Source organism: Pagrus major, chromosome 17 (assembly GCF_040436345.1).
Source record: "Pagrus major chromosome 17, Pma_NU_1.0".
In the NCBI taxonomy this organism is placed as follows: Eukaryota; Metazoa; Chordata; class Actinopteri; order Spariformes; family Sparidae; genus Pagrus; species Pagrus major.
Window position 1 is genome coordinate 30,147,922 of NC_133231.1, and position 12,270 is coordinate 30,160,191.

A 12,270-nucleotide genomic window follows, 5' to 3' on the forward strand; every position below is an offset into this window, starting at 1 on the left:
TGTTTGAAAATTTCTCGTTTATTCGCACATTGCACCTCACAAATCAAAAGTATTTAGCACCATATTCTACCTCTGGAAAGCTGAGCATTTTTATCCCACAAAAACAAAACAGCATAAACAGTTATTTACATCATGTTTATTTAAAAGGTCCAATATGTAAGAACTTTCCATCTGTCAAATTAATTCTCAAATAAGCACTAAATGCTGCCAACAGTAGCTGCCATTAGCTAGTTAGCTCAGGTAGCCATGTAGCTAGCGGTCCAGACTGTGAGCTTGGAGCACCAGGGGTTAGCATGCTAACTTCAACTTCATGTCTTCAACATAATACAGCACATTCTGTTCATAATTTGAGTTGCTTTTTAATGTTTTCAATTAAATTTCTAACTTATTGCACCTTTAACTATACATTTTTTTGTGCTTTGTTCTTATGGTGGGCCAACGTCAGCTTTACAACTTTATTACCAAGAAACTGAACCTGTTAGCTGTGATATAAGTGTAGGCTAACCTAAACAAAGCTTACGTTTAACAATCGTGATTTTACAGTTACTAATCCGTTATATACAATTACCTCTTTTCTATGCATGTAAAAAAATGTAATAATTTAGTAATAAAAAGTCTTTCTTTCACTCACTTCCCAAACAAATAGCTAGCAAGAGTAAGATCTTTATATCAGGAGGCAGTGGTGCTCATATCGTGCTTGTCCACAGGGGTCGCCAAAATCAACAAAAAGAATGTTCTTTATTGATTCTTTAAGTAAATAAATATGTTGTCTTATGCAAGACTGTTTAATGCCATGATTTAGGACGAAAGGTATTACTTTATATTTACAGGTTTGTGTCCTGTAGAGAACAATGTAGTTTCATATGATTTATATGGAAATATATATGCAAGAGAGAGTCTTTTAGTCTTGTAGTCAGTGAAATGTGAAATGTGTCAACAGGCGAGCATTCAATCCAGCATATATAGAGAGTTATTTTTCCAATAATAAATGAATAATTAATGAATATTTACTTGGAGCCATCTCGACACCAGGCACCATATTACATTGTTCTTACCAGGAAATTTTCCTAGAAAACTGTCAAAATGATAGACCCATAAATCAAATATTACAAATATTAGTAACAAATAACAAGCGGAGGCTGACTGAATTGGATTGTGACAATTTCTCAGACAGGTCTATAAAACTATAAACCTCTTCTTTGACTCAGAATACAGTTGCGTCGGTGAGACGAGGTCAAGAAACAACCAGCTGCCTGCTGCCTTCCAGCAACATCCATCTCTGTTTCCTTTGGGGTTCTCATTGAGGAAGGCAGTGAGGCTGTTTGTGTGTGTTTGTTTGTGTGTTTGTGTGTGTGTGTTTGTGCGCCTGGACTTGGCAACATCCCATCCTCACTGACCTCAAAGCAGGCAAGCTAACAAAGCAGCACCGGGGCCCTCCACAAGCAAACAGCCGTCCCACGAGACGGCCGAGGAAAAAAAGTACTGAAGAGGGAACAATGTGTGACCTCACCTCCTCTCCCTCCCTCACCCCCACCGCTCCGCTCCCTCCTCCCCTCTTGTCATTCATTAGTCAGTTTCCCCGAACAATGATGGCTATTTTCGCTGGGTGCTCGCCTCCTCGCTGCCCAAATGTGCCCAATGAGAGATTCAGGGAGGAAGGAAACCGCAGACGGTCGCATTCACTGTGAGAAAAGCTGGAGTGCTGGAATGGTATTACGGCAGCTGTCTGGCATGTTGCTATTCTCTGCATGTCAACGGAGCTGTCCTGCTCAAGACACCAACAATACAATCACTAACTGTGACGAGAAGAACTGCGTTGAGAGGAAAACAGAACAGAATCCATTTAATATAATCTCCAAAACAAAATTCTGTCTGACACTTCGTTGTTTCAGTTCTGAATTTATGTTAAAATATGTTGAACAAAAGGTCTTAAGTACTCAGTGATCATGCAGTGATTGTTTCCACATGAGGAAACTCTAAAAGAGCTAATTGTGTGTAAACTTATGATAAATGTGAATATTCAGACATTTTCATTCATGTGATAAAAAAGCCAGTTGTGAAAATGTCAAGTTCACATGTGACATATTTTTTCTTCTTTTACTTGTTAATGTTTTAGTTCACACATGAAAATATGAAAATGTGTGAAACATGTAGATTTCACGGATGGAAATGTTCATTCATACATGAAAAAAGCCAATTACAGGTCACATTATTTTCTTTTCACATGTTAAAACGTCCAGTCACATGTGAACATATTCAATTCACATGTCACAGGAAAGGCAACATACACATGGAAAATAATTCACATGTGAAAATGTAAATTTCTTATTTGGAAATTTTCATCCATATGTGGAAAAAGCTGATCACTTATGAAAATGCACAGTTAACATCTGACATTTTATTTTCACATTACATTTTTTTTGTTCACATGTGAATACGGCCAATCGCACGTGAAAATATATATTTCCAAATCCAAGTTATAATTCACAGTTGAAGAAAGACAGTCACTTTAGAAAATGTCCACTTCACATTTAACATTATTTTTCTTTTCACATGTTAAAATTTTCGGTTTACATGTGAAAATAATGAATTCACATGTCATTTTGTGACTTAAGAGATTTACATTTTCACATGTGAATAACAATACATGTGAGATTTGCCTTTCCACATGTGAAAATATTGATTCCTTAAGTGTAAATTTCATTCATATGTGAAAAAACAACCAGTTCAGAAAATCTATAGCAAGAGGCAAATGTAATGTGATTTCATGTGCCATGTTTTTCTCATCTGGGTGTGAAAAAAGCCATTCACATGTGATTGTATGTAATGCCCCTCTTCCAGCCAAAGTAGCAGGTCTACACGTATTTTTTAAACGCAGATCGACCCGCTAAAAATCGCCTTTTAACCCCACTCACACTTCCTGCAGGCTGATTTTTATCTGAAGCATCACTGACGTCACGTTTCACGTCACAAACGCCGGAAACAGTTGTAACAGAAGAGAAAACAACAATGGACTGCACAAGACTGCATCCATAATTCCTTCTTTATTTGTTCTTCTTCATCTTCACGTATTTATATACATACATATGTTTTTGTTAATAGTTTGGCTTCAACTAATAAGCTTCATCTAAAGCAGTAGAGCCTCCAGGGAACCTGCCATTCTGTTCATAAACAAGTGTTTGTTAAAAGTTAGTTTGGCACGGACGAACTTCTGGCACAAATGAGTCGTTAACGCTAAATCGCTGCAGAGGTGGGATGTATCTTTTAATGGCTGCATGAATCATTTTATTCTTTGGCAACTTAACAGAGTAAAACCCTGTTAGTGAGGGTCAAACCGACCGTCAACAACACGTGTTCACCGCGCGCCAAGTTTTCCACTAACAAGCTCCCTGGTTCCCACAAAACCTGGCACGGCCGCTGATAAAGTATTGTTGCATTTGAGTTGACTTATCAGCGCAGTGAGAACGTGTTTTCAGCCGGTTCAAACCAGTTAGAGAGACGTGTAGGAACATCTTCATTCTGATTTCTTACAAACTGACACATCTTCAGGTCTTGTTGCCATGACTTTGTGCAACCAAAGGCATTAATCTCGCTGGAATAAACTAAATTTAAGTAGAATAATCCACAATCGTTCACTTAAGACACGCTGGGTATGAACACGCCTGTCTGGTCCAGCCATGACCACCGGCCTGATGGGGGAGGTGTGTTTGTACGAGTCCATTAGGAGAGACGTAACGCTTCTTTAGCTCTTTGTAGTGGTGTGTGTGCACATGTGTGCTCTGACAGCCATCTGCCATCTGTCATCCTGTCTCCATTGATTTACTCCTGATGTGATTGGTGTGAATGATGGAGGAGCTGCAGATCTGGACTGAGTGGAGCTCCGTGTTCTCCCACTTTACATTACCTCGTTATATCAGAGAGGGCTTGAAGGGAGATACAAGGCGTGAGAGAGGAGAGTAGAAGTAATGATGTGATGCCACTGAGTAACAAGTTGAAGCCCTGCTAGAGGTTCACTAACACCCAGCTAACAACGTGTAGTGTTTTGCTGCGTTCACGTGCTCCTCAGATGGGCCCACTTCTGGAGTCGGGAAGTCGTTCTTCCGACTTCGGCGTGGTCGTCAAAGTCAGAATGTGGGAGCAACATGGACGCGTAAAAGAAGTTGTTTTGCATTTTATCGCTCAGAGCGTTTAAACAACATGTCGGCATGTCATGACAAAGAAGAGCAAAGGAAACGGATCATGTAAGCTGTGAAATATATTTCACAAATATGCAGGTTACCACCAACCCAACGTTTACTTCCGCCCGCCGTGTTTCATCATTACATGACATCACTTCTGCAACTCGTGTACCAACATTTTCTCTGACAGTCCGAGTTGTTGCTCTGACTTGAGGGAGAATTCACGTCTATTTTCCAATTAATCCAAAACCACACGAACATGAATCGTATCTTACTACAGGTGGGACCAGAAATGAGTTTGTTTGTTTGTCATCAAACTCAAAGGGTCTTGATTTTGAGATCTCACTGGGAACACTTCCAAAGCATTTTGACAGTTGAATAATGAAATACAGAAGCCTATCCATCTGTCCTGTGTGCAGCAGCAGTCATCTGAGGGCCAGCATGCTGCTGCATTAAAGAGGAGCGCGTAATCAGCCAACAAGCACCCGCCGTGACAATCAGCTCACCTGGTGCTGCTCTCATCAGACATCCCACACCGCTCTGCTGCAGCTGACCATGTCCAGCTTCACCAAAAACATCAACATCTGCAGGAAATATCACACCAGTTTTTTACAAGATATCTTATTTACCAAAATGTGTTTTTCCATCACATCTGCCGGCCTGGCTCTACCCGGTTTGACTCGGCAACTGGACTACCTGCTTGAAAGTGTGTCTTAAACCAATGACGCACTTGTGTCGATCCTTGCAGTACTATCAAAGAATCACCGCTAACAATGTGGCTCCGCTAATTCAGCTACAATCACGTTTCATTTACTATAACTTTGTCACAATGAAAGCTCCCTGTTATCTAGTCATTTTAAGCTTTTATTATGAAGCAGCATCACAGGAAACGTGTTTTCAGCAGCAGTAACTAAACATGACTCCTGAAACAGCTGAAAGTGAAGACGACGAAACAGTGAAACACAGCAGATGTTTGAAAGAACAAACAGGACGAGAGAAACTGAAGAGATTCAGTTAGAAATCAATACATTTCATCCTCTGGGGACCCTGAATGTCCACAGTAAATGCAAGAAAAGGCCCATGACTGTAGAGATTTCTTGCTGTGTTGGTAGATCTGTCCTCAACAAATGATCCAAAGACGGTGTGGTAGCCATGATTCTGTTCATCAGGATAAATACCTCAAATTCACCCCCATGAAAGACAATGTAACCTTTATCTTATCAAACTTTGTCACCATTATGGATCACAGAGATATCAGTAGTGTCATATTAGCAGTCAGGGGGCTGACACTCTGACCGGCCTCTTTACTGTTGCTTCTCTTTTGACAGTAGAAACCCAGAAACTGAAGCTTCCCTCGGCTCTGAGGCACTGGGAACTGCAGACGCTGGGTTTAAATGTGAAATGAGGTCAGAGGACCGTTGAAATCCAAAATGGCTTCCTCTGTGGGTCATTAGTAGCAGATTACTGTCCGACAGGTGATCCACGATGCGTCGAGTTAAGAAACTATGTCCAACTTCTGTCCGACACCCCTCCCCCGCCCCAACACCAGCGTCTATCTCTGTGTATCAAGTCATCAGTCACAGGCTCGCATCAAAATAGAACAGAAGTTGCACCGCGGTGTGCAATCTGCTGCTGACAGCTGCAGGTCGGGTGAATGAGACGTGTGTGACCTGGATGTTTGAGCTCACGGTCATCCGTCTTCATCAATACGACCGATTCAGATATTCACTCACTCTCAGAAATCAGGAGAACGCTGACTGCTGGTTTTATCTACAGAGCAGGTTCAGGCCTCATCAACCACCTGATCAACTGTTTGATCAGCCTGATTCATACTTAAACTCAGACTTTAGATCATCTCAGCGGGGTGCTTAGATTCAATTCATAAAAAATGATGATCATAAGCAGTTTCTAAGAATCCTATTAGTAACTTACACCAGATCGACTTGAGAAGCTTCATCACCTGTCTTGTGATTTCTGTTTATATAATGGCAGCACAAACGAGGGTTTGGTCAGGAATAATGACGGACCAGAAGAGAAAACCAGACTTTTGAAAAGGACAAATGAATAAATAATTCAATCTACATCTTATATATGAATAAATGTTTTATCAAATTCATTCTGGAGTGAATCAAGATCCAAGATCACAAACATCCATTGATAATCTTTATAGACAATTTGAAATTCATGACTCAAGTTTTCCAGATCAATGATCCCAAACAGGAATAAAATAAACAAAAAACCCTGTTGGATTTATGAAGTTTCAGTTATTTACACACATTTTTGTGTAATACAACTCGACGTGTTCAAGCAGCCTTCGATTGTGACCAGTCCAGAGCGCACCTGTCCTCTAATCATGCTGTTTAATCTGAGTGCGATGTGCCACAGCTGTCAGGTGGATGGAGAGAAGTGCTTACTAACATGCATTTTAACAAATCTGAGCTCATAATTCGCTAAAAATAATTCAAAAAAAGTCTGAGATCTTTCACTTCAACTGAAAAAACAGGAGCCAACAGTCTTACATTAAGCAGCTGTACATCAGGACATTAACTTAAACTCTCTGGGAGGTTTTAACCAGGTAACATCTAAAAAAACAGGAGTCCGAAGAGCCTTTCTGATGTGAGGATGTCTCAGAAAACCTCGGATGAGTCTGTGTTATTTCCATGAGTCGGTTATTTAACTCGTGGATTAAACTTCAGGAGATTTTCCCCTGTATTATAATAACTAATAATATAATAACTGTCGTTTCTCATCGTGACTGATTCTGTTTTAAATGCGATGTGGGCCGAGGCGAGGGGGGGTCACTTCCTCTCTCGGCCTGCAGATGCCCACACTTTAATCTGATCAGCGTCTGGAAATGAAGTTAGCGAGCCACACCCAGAACGCACAGAGCAGAGAGGAAGGAAGAGGATGACTCACCCAGACCTCCACTTCTCTGTCTCTCAACCACAAAATATACATGTTAAACACACAGGAACAAACAATCTGTTCAACCAAGACTTCCTTTAGATACAAACTGCTTTTAAACACATGATACAACAACATATTTGAGTCAGCTGAGTGTTTAACAAAGATAAGATCAGTGTCAGTAAAATGGCTCAGTGGCAGGAAAAAGGGTGACTGCTGGACGGACAATGCCCGGACCGTCCAGTTGGACCTCTGACTGAGCTGCCTGAGGGTGTGTGTGGTTATTATTAGCATGCTGTTGAGCCATGAGTGTGTGTGTCTGTTTGACGGCTGCTGCGGACAAACCAGCTGATGGTGGCAGCTGACGGGCGGCTCAGTCGGTCCTGGCTGGGTTCTGGTGAACAATAGCCAAATTTACCAACCATCACCAAAAACAGCTCTGCAGTGGATGATGCTGCTGCCGCCTGGAAACAAACATAAACATAATAACTCGGTGCTGATGGAAAGTCAGGTGAAGTCTCGTCGTCCACAGAACATTTCTGGAGCTTCACAGTAAAAGAGCGTCGCAGCATTCTGCCGAACAACTGAAGCAGCTGGAGACTTGATTTAAAATGTAAACAAAAACGACATCAGCAACAACAAATAAACATAAAAATGTCTCCATACAGCTCGTCTGGTATAATCCAAGTCTCCGGAAGCCCTGAGATCCCAAACTGATTTGAAAAGATGTTATTAAAACCCTTTTTAAGCTGAACTCTACTTTACTGTAGCTGTTAAGCTAAAAAACGTTAGCATGACCTCTCTCACAGCTACTGTCAGCTGAGCGGCCCGTTTGATTATACAGACTATATGTCATATATTTGTTTGTTGGTTTGTCAGCAGGATGACACGAAAACTACTGAACGGATTTCCACCAAACTTGGATGGAGGACGGGTCTCGGTCCAGAATAGACCCTGTTAACTTCTGGTGCAGATCCAGATAAAGGAGATCCGCTTTCTTTAACATTGTGACATAGGTCGACAGTTTCGTTAATCTCTCACAATTTGATGCTGATAAAGAGGACTGTTGGGCCTCGGCGGAGGTATATGCTCTACTAACTCCCATTATAATTCCCTCTTGAAATGTAAATGTAAGCTGTAGAAATATGAAGAAGGAAAAAAAAAACTCATTATGTCTCAAATAAGTTTTTTTTAAATTACATTTTGCCAAATGAAGCTGCCACCGCTCACTCACTGGTCGCCTTTGTAGCCGTTCTGTAAAGATAAAAATAGACTAAACAGACTTTAACACACCGACACGTATAAAAACCTTTGAAATCATTTCTCCTGAGGATCATTAAAGTCGACATACGAGGTTTCTCCTGTGATCACACGATAAAACTTCACAGTCGTCACTTACTGTAAAGCTGTTTATCACTAAATAACTCGTTTGACTTCAGAGTTTTGACACCTGATGGTGAGATGAAGGAATAATCGCTTGTTATGTTGAGATAATGAGGCAAAGTGTTTTCTTGTGATTTATCTGAAGACGAGCTTGTTATAATTAAAAGCCATGAAATAACAATATAGCACATTTGTAAACCCGTCCCTGTGCTCTCTGGAGTCAGTCTGCATGTTGTAGCTCATGATACAAACTCTCCTGAAAGAACCTTTGTCTCGTTTTAATTGTGAATACATCCAAGATTCACAGGCTCGACTCAAGACCTTCAGCTTCTGTCCTGACCTTCGACCTCATCTGTGGTCAGAACATGGAGGAGGAGGAGGAGGAGGAAGAACAGCCTTTATCTCAATCAATCAGTTAAGTATCCAGTTTCATTGATCTGCACTCTGAGTGGCTCAAAGATCGAGCAGCAGCTGAGAAGCGAACATGTAAATCCTCTGAGTCATGAAGTCGATCATTGTGCTTATTCTGCACGAGAAGGATTTTCCTCTTCACATCTCGTCGATTTAGTTTACTGGAGACTTTAAACTGTTCACCATAAAAATCCAACTGCAGGTTTGAATCTCAAAATATGAGATTAAATAAACAAAGCGTACCTTCCTCCTTCTGCTCACATATTTAAGTGAAGCTTTTAAACAATTGAAAATGTTGCGTTATGGCATTTTACAAAGTTACTCACCTGCAGCATCATGTAAAAGAGACCCAGAGTCACACTCGAACGACGATATCGTGTTAAAATGTTACTTTGGTAAAAGTGAAAGTCTCTCATATGAACAGTACTCGAATAAAAGTCTCAAAGTATCTGATATGAAATGTACTTGAGTATAAAAAGTATAAGTTAAGTATTAATTTATTTACATGTACTTTGAAATATGTGTTGCCTGGACGATTATTGGATCAGACTTTCAGAATTATTGTAAATATCAGTATTTTTTTTTTGTTTTTTATCTGATTGCCGATAAATTAAATGTGATGTCATGTAATCTGCAAAGTAACTAGTAACTAAAGTTATCAAATAAATGTAGTGGAGTAAAAAGTACAATATTTGCCTTCAAAATGTGGTGGAGTGGATAAAGAGAAGTACCTCGAAATTGTACTTAAGTACAGTACTTGAGTAAGTGTACTTAGTTACATTCCTTCACTGTTATAAACACATAGTTAACACATAGTTGTGAGTCTTAAGAGTCGAGCATTTACTAAGAAACAAACTCTCCAGTGGCTGGGTTTGTTTTGTTTGTTATATTTTACTTCTTCACAAACTAATAAATCATAAAAAAACTTAATCAAACTAAAATAAAACATGATCATTTTGGAAACAGGAGCTTCTCGTCTCCTCTGCAGCTTCCTGTGTCCTGCAATACAAAAGCTCCAATAACAAAACATGAGAGCACCATCTAGTGGCGACAGCGCGGTACTGCCGTCACATCAACACACCCGTAGACAATAAAGGACACTCAGTCAGACGTTCTGTAGGTCAACTTGTCTATTTAATATATAAAATACGGTAAAACATACGCAAAAAGGGGAGGCGGGGAAGAGGGGACCAATGGATACTTTGGTACAATAACAAACACTTTTTTTTGTAAAAGCAGTATAGAATTTGTAATAACATATCAGTGCATACTTTATTTATGAAAATATACACAAATTGTATATCATTCTCCAAAAACAACAAAAAAAATGTATCTTTACAACAAAAAAGCAGACTAGCCGAACACAATATATTAGCTATAATTTATTTTAAACTTTTTTCTTCAGTTTTTTTTCTTTTTCTTAAACGTATTTCTGTGTGATGTATATTTGTGTCGATATTACATTTGTATTTCCTATAACATGATTCACTCGTCGCTTGTTTTTTTTTAAACGCCCATGCATTGACATCATTGTGTCTGGTCAGAAATAAGTTAGACGTGTCACACTGACTTTCCCCCCCCAACGCCCTCCCTCCATGTTAGCATGTGTGGACTCAGAGGTTTTGTACATTGGACTCAAAAGTTGCAGCATCGAAGCGAGAAGTTATTTTTTTTGTGTCGTTCGGCGCCTCTCCGTCCGCAGCCACACGTGTACTAAAATATCACTACGCTTGTGTTTGTTTTTGCTTCATGTCATTTAAAAATCGTGCAACATTAGTAACACCCTTTTGTCGAAGAAAAAAAAAAAAGGAAAACAAATCCCGAAAAACAAAAAATATATATTTATAGAATATTTTTAATATCATAAAATAAAATAAAATTCCAAATAAAACAAGATGCCTAAACCTACACAAAAAAAAAATAAAACGCAGATTTCTACATCATCATGACAGCGACCGTCAGCGAGAGCTGCGGCGACGATGATGATAATAATAATAATAATAATAATAATAATAATAATATCAATTCTCAGAGAACAATTAAAAACAGACTGTCACCAGCACAAATTAACACTGGAAAGTGAGTGAGACTTCTAAACATCATTATACAGGAGCAAAGTGTCGCTTCTCTCGGGGGGGATGCAGGTTCTTTAAACTATTTCTCAGCACGATTGTCTTTTCTGTTTGGTGATTACAGCGACCCCTAGTGTTCAGGGCTTCATGTGACCGGTCCCGTCGCAGAGGATGTTTGTGTTGTGGCTCGCAGCCTTCAGGCCTCGCGCAGACAGAACCAGGCGAGGCGGCGATCAGCTGCAGGGTTGTGCGGCGTTGTGGGAGTGTCGTTCTGTAAACGGTTTGTGTGTTGCACAGATGTGGACTCGAGTCGACTCGAGTCACTGTTTGATGACTTGCAACTTGACTCGACTAGACTTGACTTGATTAGTTTGATTGAGAAGATATTCAGAAAGACTTTATCAAGTTTATGTTTGATTATATTTATTTCTCTGAATCTACATTATATTAATCTCATAATTTAGCTGCCTAGCTGATGTCAATCACCGCACACCGCAGCGCTCTGCCATCGCTTTTCTGTCAGAATAAAACGCTGTGGACGTCAGGCTGAAGGCGGAGCGAGGTTGACCACAGCCAGCTTACTTGATTGGCCATCGCATTGTGATGTCATTTTATGTTTGGGCATCCCCTGCCCGTCGCACAGCCGCAGCCTGAACACACCACCTTCATTGAAATGAATGGGAGGAGTGCTTTTCGTTGCAGCGTCGCCTGATTCTGTCAGAACGAGGTCGTCTACGTGGGGTCGAGATTTATGTTTCTTTTTTGTTCGTAGCTCAGGGTACAACAGTCTTAACAGTCAAAGTGTTTACACTCGGGGGGATTAATGTTCACTCTGCCACGCGCTCAGAGAAGAAATATTGACGCTCAGACTTGTCACAGAGTGGATGAGTGTGTGTGTGTGTGTGTGTGTGTGTGTGTGTGTGTGTGTGTGTGTGTGACAGACGTGGAGAGAGAGAGAAGAAAAAAAAAATCAGAGATGAAGTGAGGAGAGGATGATGGGAGTAGTGTGTTCAAAATGACCCCCGAATAATATGTCAGTGCTGACACCCGCTGTCTGGACGGAGAAACAGAAAGTAGTGTGTGATGACATGACGTGTGTGTGTGTGTGTGTGTGTGTGTGTGTGTGTGTGTGTGTGTGTGTCAGATTAAGCTTCCAGAGAGCTGACTGATGGGTGAGTGACGGGGTGAGAGGGAGGTGAAGAGGGCCTGCCCGTGTGAAGGATGTGGTGGCTGGATGTGGTAAAAACCCAAAGTCGACAAGTGTGCCGTTTGGATCAGGGAGGTAGTCATTAAAAGATCAAGACTCGTCCTGAAACCTCCGG